General features: G+C 41.0%; 1 pseudogene; it reads right to left on the reverse strand.

The window, feature by feature from the left end:
• Positions 1–3,912: 3,912 nt before the first annotated feature.
• Positions 3,913–4,217, reverse strand: LOC146821478 (transmembrane protein 14A pseudogene; annotated as a pseudogene).
• Between the last annotated feature and the right edge of the window lie 4,183 nt (positions 4,218–8,400).

Consider the following 8,400-nt stretch of genomic DNA (forward strand, 5'->3'; position numbering starts at 1 on the left):
TAACAATAACAATTTATATTGGTCACAGTGTACAAGGTAACATACATGAAGAGTAAGGCAAAAGTCATGTGTGTGAACATAATCACTTCATGAAGCATTTCACATTTCACATCATTGTTATCAAATGTTTAACATCCCTGTGAGTACTGGTCAGTCCTAATGGGGTCGCAAATAGCACCTGCCTCATGAATATTAATGAGACAGGCAATTTGTGAGCCCATTAGGATTTGCTAACAGTGTCTGAGACACTGTTGTAAATTGCATTTTGCGAGTCGCAAAGTGACGCAATTTACAAGTTACAAAATGTAAAGGTGGTACATCTGGCCCAAGAGCAGAAAAAGATAAGGTAGAGTCTTCAAGGCAGGGAGAGAAGATTGATACTGAACGTGCAGTAGCCACCCAGTCTCAATGGCAATTCCTAATGTGAAAAAAACAAACAAAAAGATGCATTTTTTACTAAAGAAAATTACCCAAATAGTCCAGTTGGGTAAAAAATCAACTCAAAATTAATTTTGGGTTGATTTCATTGGTGCCCACATTACACAGTAGCTGCTCATGTTCAGCCCGAATGCATTGTTTCTGGGCTCCTGCGAAATGATTTTTACCTGAATGGTAATCTTGCTTACATGACATGGCTTAATTCTTGGCACTACACGTTACTTCCACAACAAATAAAAATGCCCTGGACTAATCAATTCAAAGAGTAGTGAGTATGCTTGTGGGCCTGTTTGCATGGAAGTCAGTATGTCAGAGAGAATTAATAAAAATGGGTGTCGACAAGGTGTAGTGCCTCTTTTCCAGCATGCAAGCTCTATGTACAGATGTCGTTGTATCGTGTGTGCCTCTTTGAGCATGCTCTATACAATTGACTCCCCTACTGGCTTTGACACTGCCGATTAACAAGATCATTAATGTCATGTCTGCGTTTTAGATGGTAGCATTGTCTTATGTCCTTGATGCTTTTTAAGCGGTACAAAAGGGGGTGGTGATGGACGGAGCATCAGAACCAATCAAACACTCACACCCAGTCAACAGATCTGGGTTTGATCCATCACCGTTCTTTAGCCCACTCTGCCACCCCAGTTCAGACATGGCCATATGCAAATCAGTCTGACCCTGTGCCTCATGGGAACAGTCCTTGATGCTTTTTAGGCAGCAGTAGACTATCAATGAGAAATATTACAATACCGAAGAAACGGGAGCAATGAAGGCTACAGCTATACTCCTGAGAATCTGGCAGGTAGTTGATTTGCATAGGGCGAATAGTAGTCCTAAAGTGAATATTTACAGTGGTGTAAAAATGCACATTTGAAGAAGCAGATCTTAACCATCTAAGTCAAGCCTGGGACAGCAGATGGGTGAAAACAAATTAGAGAACACTTTTACCTCTGCTTTGATTCGCCCTTAACTGTCTCTCGGCTTTCAGATGTTAATCATTAACTCCTTATCTCAGTTTGTTTTTCCACAAGGGTCAGTCATATGCTTATTATAAACCTACTGAGGGTTCACACTTACAATTCAACACTGCATTAGTTTAGGATTAGCAGATGACACAATGTTTTTTTCTTACTCTCTGTGTAAACTATTAGTGTGTTGTACTCAACGCAATACTTAGAATCTGTCTGCCGGGTGCAGTGAAATAACTTTCTTTAGAATAACCTGCGTCAGCCAGAACAGTTATATAAGTAGTATGTTGAACTTATGTTAATGATTGTTCAGGCGGGTAGTTGAAGATTGAAGAGGGCCGCAGCCTTCGTATTCAATCTCTGAGGCTGTGGCATGTCCATTTGTCATCAGTGGATTTTAATTTGTTTCCACGTCTGTCAAATCTCCATCAAGCGCACGTTTCTTGAATTGCACTCGGCGGACATTTCACTTGACACATCAGGCATCTCTCAACAGGCAGTCAGAACTCTTTGCTCAATTAAGGTCAAGCCCATCACTGCAAACAAGCACATCCTTTCTGAGCCTGTGCTATTACTTTTACAAGGCAGGGATGTGCTTCAGCCAAAAAAGACAGGTGGCTTAGAGTGTCTGTTTATTTACAAAAGCAATCATTTCCTTCCGCCGACAGACCAGTGCTGCAATACATTTTTCTTTTCTCGACATTTTCAGCCGGGCTATTATACTGAGGAAAGATATTTCAAAACACTTCCTCATAGTTGTAAATTGCAAAAACGAATGTGCGTTCGTGTGAAATGGGTAATCTCCAATCACGAATAAAGGGCAGCCATGAGTAAAAAGAATGATCATGCATTAAACAACCCTTTTTTCCATCTTATTCACGTTGGGTAGGAATGCACCCCCATACTGAGCCACCAAATGCTTCTAGACCGTTGTAAGATGTATATGCTATATGTTTTTCAGTTGTCTCTGCCGCACTGTTTTCAAAGACAAATCAGTGAAGCATAAAGTCTGAGAGAAAAATAGATGAATCATATAAAGGCACATTTTAAACAGCGATGGCACTCAATAACTTTTCTAATGCATGATGTTGTAAGAGTTGATGGAGTATCTTCCTATGCAGGCCAACAGTAAAGTGTTACTACAAATAAGCTGTGACAAAACCACTACGTCTAGTTTTATTTATATAAATGTTTTAAATATGCAGATGAATTAGGTAGCATTTTCCATACACCTATTTTTAGGATTCACCTGCACAGCGCAAGCTGTGCTTGTGAAATCTCTTGTATTTAATATATATAAAAGGGGGTCTAATATGTTCACGTTGCCAAATTACTGCGTTCATCCACATTTGTGTGTAACTTTTATTTTGTTAACTTACCCTGGCTTCACGCATTTATGATACATTTACTAAAGCTGTTCACAGTGCTAAAGCTCCATTCCTAGTCAAGATAAGATCTCTTCCCACAGAAAAGGCAGGCAGCTTCTAACAGCATGCTGGAATGCTTGTTTTTTTATTACTTAGTTGTGTAAAGAAGATCAGTTAGCATTAGAATGTTTGTGGCATTTCCTATTCATGCCTCAGTACCTTTCTTTACACTGTGTAGGTATTATAGGATTGATTTTTTTAACTTAATCTATTTGGTCATTATGATCAGATTCTAAATGCTGTAATAAAAATTGCAAGTTAAAAATAAAGTTAATATACAAGAGCTATGCTACATTTTACTAATAAACAGGCAGCCACGAGTGCAGTTACCTTGCAGACAACATGGTCATGATTTGAATGGTGCAGCAGGTGCAGTAGTACCGGGCCCAAAAGCTGTCAGAACTCCTTGAAGCGCACAAGATTGCTATATTTGACTACTAAACAGGCAGTCACAGTTGCTGTTACCTTGCAGTTAAAAGGGACTTGATTTGAATGGTGCAGCAGGTGCAGTGGTACCGGGGCCAAAAGCTCTACGGACCCCACTAAACCTAGATTATTGCAAAAATTAAAAAATAAAGAGGCAGTCACAAGTGCAGTTACCTTGCAGACAACAGGGTCGTGATTTCAATGGTGCAGCAGGTGCAGTGACACCAGGACCAAAAGCTCTAGGCACCTCAATTAACACCTATAATTCCTATATTGTAGTACTAAATAGGCAGTCACAAGTGCAGTTACCTTGCAGGCAAAAGGGTCATGATTTGAGTGGTGTAGCAGGTGCAGCGGCACCAGGCCACAAAGTTGTCAGAACTCCTCTAAACACCTAAAATTATGTCATATTAATTTTATTTTGTTTTCAAGCACTGTATTTTATCTCACTCAACTTTTTAAGCTATAGCGGAAAGTGACAATGTTGATTAAAAACATTCATAGAAAACTTTTAAACTACAAATCTTATATATTTACGATTTCATTTAGTAATGGCTATCTGCAGCATTTCATAGTTTTTCCTATAGATAGCAGGAATGTATCATATTGTCAGTGTAATTAATGCCATGGTTTCAGTTCCCTGCATCTGTCTTCTATAGGAGCATACAAACAAGTCTTAAGATCATGAATAGGCTTAACCCGGCCATGGTTCTGGCAGGCATCACTTTTGTTGACCTCTGGTACCTCACCCCATCACAATGACCATGATGAATGCAACAAAGAAAGATGGTGTCCTCTTTCTGGAATTATATGTGATGCATAAAGCTCCATAAGCAGCCACACAACCGAAGAAGAGACCATCAGCCAGAGAGACTAAGCTTCCTTTCCTCCTGTACCCCAGCACACCACCAAAAGCCAGCACGAAGGCATAACAAAACCCAATCAAGTCCACAACCATGATTACTAGTGGCTCTTCAGTTCTCCGTCTTCTTGGTCTGACCTTCCAACTTAATTTACCGTTAAATCCCTTGTAAACTGAAATACCATATACCTGCTAAATACTAGTAGGGTTGCAGCACAGATTGTTGAAAAACAGACCCCCTTCCTTCTGTGGATTTCTGTACACATTTTGGAGGCTTACTACTGATCCTCCCTGGTAAACCAATGAAGTATGTCATGACTCGTACCATCCTCCATTCAAGATGCGCACCTGTACCATGATTATGTTATAAATAGGGAAATAATGCATACAGATCATAGGAAACTTCTGTGTGTGTAGCCTGTAGATGGTTGATTGCCTCTGAAATAGGAGTAGACTTTGAAAGGAGTTGTTTCTCTTTTGTCATTTTTCCTACACTGTTCACTCCTTTTCGCCCTTACCTGCTCAAGCCACTATCAGAAGGTAGTTATGCATTTAATTTAGCAAACACTCCAATGAAGCAGATATGAACTCCCATTAGTTTCTGTAACCTTGGGCATGAATATATGTGATCCACAAGATAAAACACCTGCAAAAATAAAGGCCAAAGCCTGAATACTTGCTTTCACATGTAATACAAATATGGGTTCTAGGGCTATTGCTTGTATTCCATGTCCAGCTCAAGAAGATGAACTGCATGCCCAAAAACGACCTGTGTTTGGCTAAAATCTATCTGGAGTAAATATGCATCACAAGCATTATTAAGTGTACACCTGCAGTGACCTACCAGGGACATGGTGTATAGTGTAGAATGCCTTCTTAATTAATAACCTGATGGTACACCAATAAAGATGCCCTAGAACTTGGTTAGTGCCTCCAAACTATGAAGTGCTGCACATGATCTTGATGACTGACTTTTGCATTGCATCTATACCCATTGTGAGCCTTTGACAAGAGTTTTTTTACATCGGTATTTGGTAAAAGACTGGGTCTGGGGCAGACCTTTATTAACACTCTACTTTAGCAATCTTTTTGGAAAGATAATGTGTACTATGACCTTTTTGCTGAGGATCTCCCTCTACTCATGGAAAGAACTTCAAAAGCTCAGCTCCATCCCTGCTTTGAAAACTGCTCCCTCTCCCGATGAGCCACCTATGATCAGAGTGCTGATAACAGGTGCTTCCTACGTGGCAGCCCAGTATGACTCAGAATGATTCTCAAGATGAATTATAATGTTTTTCCATGACCTTCTCTATATTTTCTGTCAATCCTGAGGCACTCTTCAATTTCTTCAGGGTGTTTACTTTTTGTAAGTAAGTAGTGCTTGCAGGCTTTCACATGCATTTGGTGTAGCTGACATACCACTTCCAACCTGACTTTGAAGGTTGTCTCTCCACTGACCTCATCAGTGAGACTGATACATGTCTCTGTTTGAATCTGACTGTCATGTCACTCTGTACTATGACCTAATTGCCCCATGACATTTTGCATCCTGTGCAGCATCAATTGCAATTACCGCAACGTACTTGCACAGCTTCAGTATTTTCATGATAGTAATCATGTTAGACCTGGCATCCTTAGGGTGGTCTTTCCCCAGGCGTCTTGCCTTTTACCTCCTGTTCTTGCTGATTCTTTATTTTGGCCTTATGACTTTGAGTACTTGACCACTGCTAACCAGTGGAAAAGTGCATGAACTACTACCCTAAACATATGTGTAATTGCTATATACATGATTAGCATAGTTAATTTATCTGTAAGTCCCTTGCAAAGTGGCATACAATATACCCAGGGCCTGTAAGTTAAATGATACTAGTGGGCACGCAGAGCTGTTTGTGCCACCCACAGAAGTAGCCTTTCAAACCTGTCTTAGGCCTGACATTGTAGTGCCTGTGCATGCAGTATACTGCCACTTTGACTTGGCATTTAAAACTACTTGCCAAGCCTTAAACTCCCCTTTTCTTACATGTGTGTCACCCCTACGTTAGGCCCTAGGTAGCCCAAAGGGCTGGGTGCTATGTAAGTAAAAAGTAGGACAGTACCTTTATATCTTACATGTCCTGGCAGTGGCCAACACCCCAAATACTTTTTTCACTACTGTGAGGCCTACCCCTATAATAGGCTAACATTGGAAATTCCTTAATACACTTTTAAGCTGTAATTCCTGATCAGAGAGGAGTAGCTTTTCATGTTTCATATCTTTGGAATGATAATGATAAATCCTCCTTACTGGTGAAGCTGTATCTAAAATTACTATTTTAGAAATGCCACTTTTAGAAAGTGGATATTTCTCTGCACTTACTGCTTTGTGTGCCTGACAGCAGATCTCCAATACACATCCGGGGTGGGTGAGAGCTACACTTTGTCCAGTCCCTCTAGAGAGCCATACCACAGGAAGGCTAGTTGTGTCTGAGTACCTATTTACATTCATCTGCATTCTGACAACCGTGCCTGGGTAGAATGGAAGGGAGGGGATAACACTTAATTTGAAAAGACTTTTTACTGTCCCCACACAAAGAACTTATTAACCCCCACCCCCACAGCCTGGCAGGCAGAACTGGGTTGAAAGGGGTCCGTATGCACTTCAGAGAGCTTCTTTGAAGTCACCCACATATCAAAGTCACTTTTGGGTGTAAGTACTGGTGTCTGTCCCCTAAAATCAGACACTTCTGTATCTTAAACTGAACCTCTGTCAGAAGGGCTGCTGTGTTGCTTAAAGGACTCATGTTTAGGCTGCAGACTTGGAAGGCTTGCTTTTCTCTTATGTTGCCTTACCGCCTGCTCCTCTCTGACTCAGGTGAAGGAGAGCTGGACTCTGCCTTTACTGTAAATGATCTCCAAGGACTTATTGGCTTGCCTTCTGTTGAATCAAACTCAGGGGTATCACAGTCACTACTCCTGCGCCTGTGCCTGGATCACTTGAAGTAGCCCAGAACTTGCAACATGGACTTCAATGCATCTTCTGTCTGTGTGTAACAGAACCGGTGCATCAATCTGGTTGTGGAAGTAAAATCAGCACATCGCATCAGAACCTTTACCTCCAGAGATCGATAGATCGGACAGCATATCGCCGCCTCTGCAGTCTGGTGAAATCGACGCATCCCCTCAACTGTGTGGTAGAATCTGGCACATCGCTCGACACCTCTCGACTCCAGCACCCATCTACGGAACTGACACATTGTCTTCACTGTGCGGAGAAGATCGACACAACTCGTTGTTTGCGACCCAGAAAGGTACTTTGTTCACTGGGGCCTGTGTGGTTGCTGTAGTCGGCCTGCGCATCCCCAAAGTTGGCCCGAACTTTGAATTTGCCCTGATCCAGTGCAACCTGAAGTAACCTATTTAGCGCTACTTGCTTCTAAGCACTTTCTGTATTTATTCCTTTAAAATTCAATATCTCAACTTCTACATTGAATTTTTGTCGTTGTGGTCTCGTTTTGCTCAAAATATAATAATCTATTGTTCTAAACCTGTGGCGTCTTTTTGTGGTGTATTCATTGCGTTACTGAGTATGTGTGTTGCTCAAATACTTTCGACATTGCCTCTTTAGATGAGCCTGACTGCTCTGTTCCAAGCTACCAGAGGTTGAGCACAGGTTATATTTTAGTGTGTACCTAGCTTGCCCTGACTAAAGTGATGGTTACTACCTGGCCTGGGGTCATACCTCAGCCAACCAGGAATCCCATTTCTCACATCATCAGACTATGAACACGTTTTATCCAGCTTTTTAGCCACACAGATACATCAGAGTCCTCCAGGTTATTGTGCTCCCAATCAAGGGTGTGCAAGGCCAAATGATACAGAAGCATGATCATAGAGTTTCCTGTAATGACTGGAAGGACCAAGAAAACACCATATATGCACAGATTACCAGTCATGCAGAGTGAAACAACTGCATGGAATTACATTCTAAAATATTTTATTATTACAGTTTACAATTATTTCTAACACCACTTACTAAAATCCATTACGTTAGTGTACAGATTTCTCAACCTGACAACATTTACCTATTGTTTATTTACCAGTCTGTAAGAAAAATGAATAATGAAGAAGGAAAACATAACTAGAAATCAATGGAGGAAACTATTTCTGGATTTTTGGGGGAGGGTGGATCATTAGTTTAGGAAGAGCCAAAATAGGTGGGCATTAGCGGTTTTGTGAAGACAAGGAGAATGGGCTTTGTCCTTATGCTGGAAAGGTAAGGTGTTCCATGCAGGAGTTTCAT

This window comes from Triturus cristatus, chromosome 6 (genome assembly GCF_964204655.1).
Source record: "Triturus cristatus chromosome 6, aTriCri1.1, whole genome shotgun sequence".
Classification (NCBI taxonomy): Eukaryota; Metazoa; Chordata; class Amphibia; order Caudata; family Salamandridae; genus Triturus; species Triturus cristatus.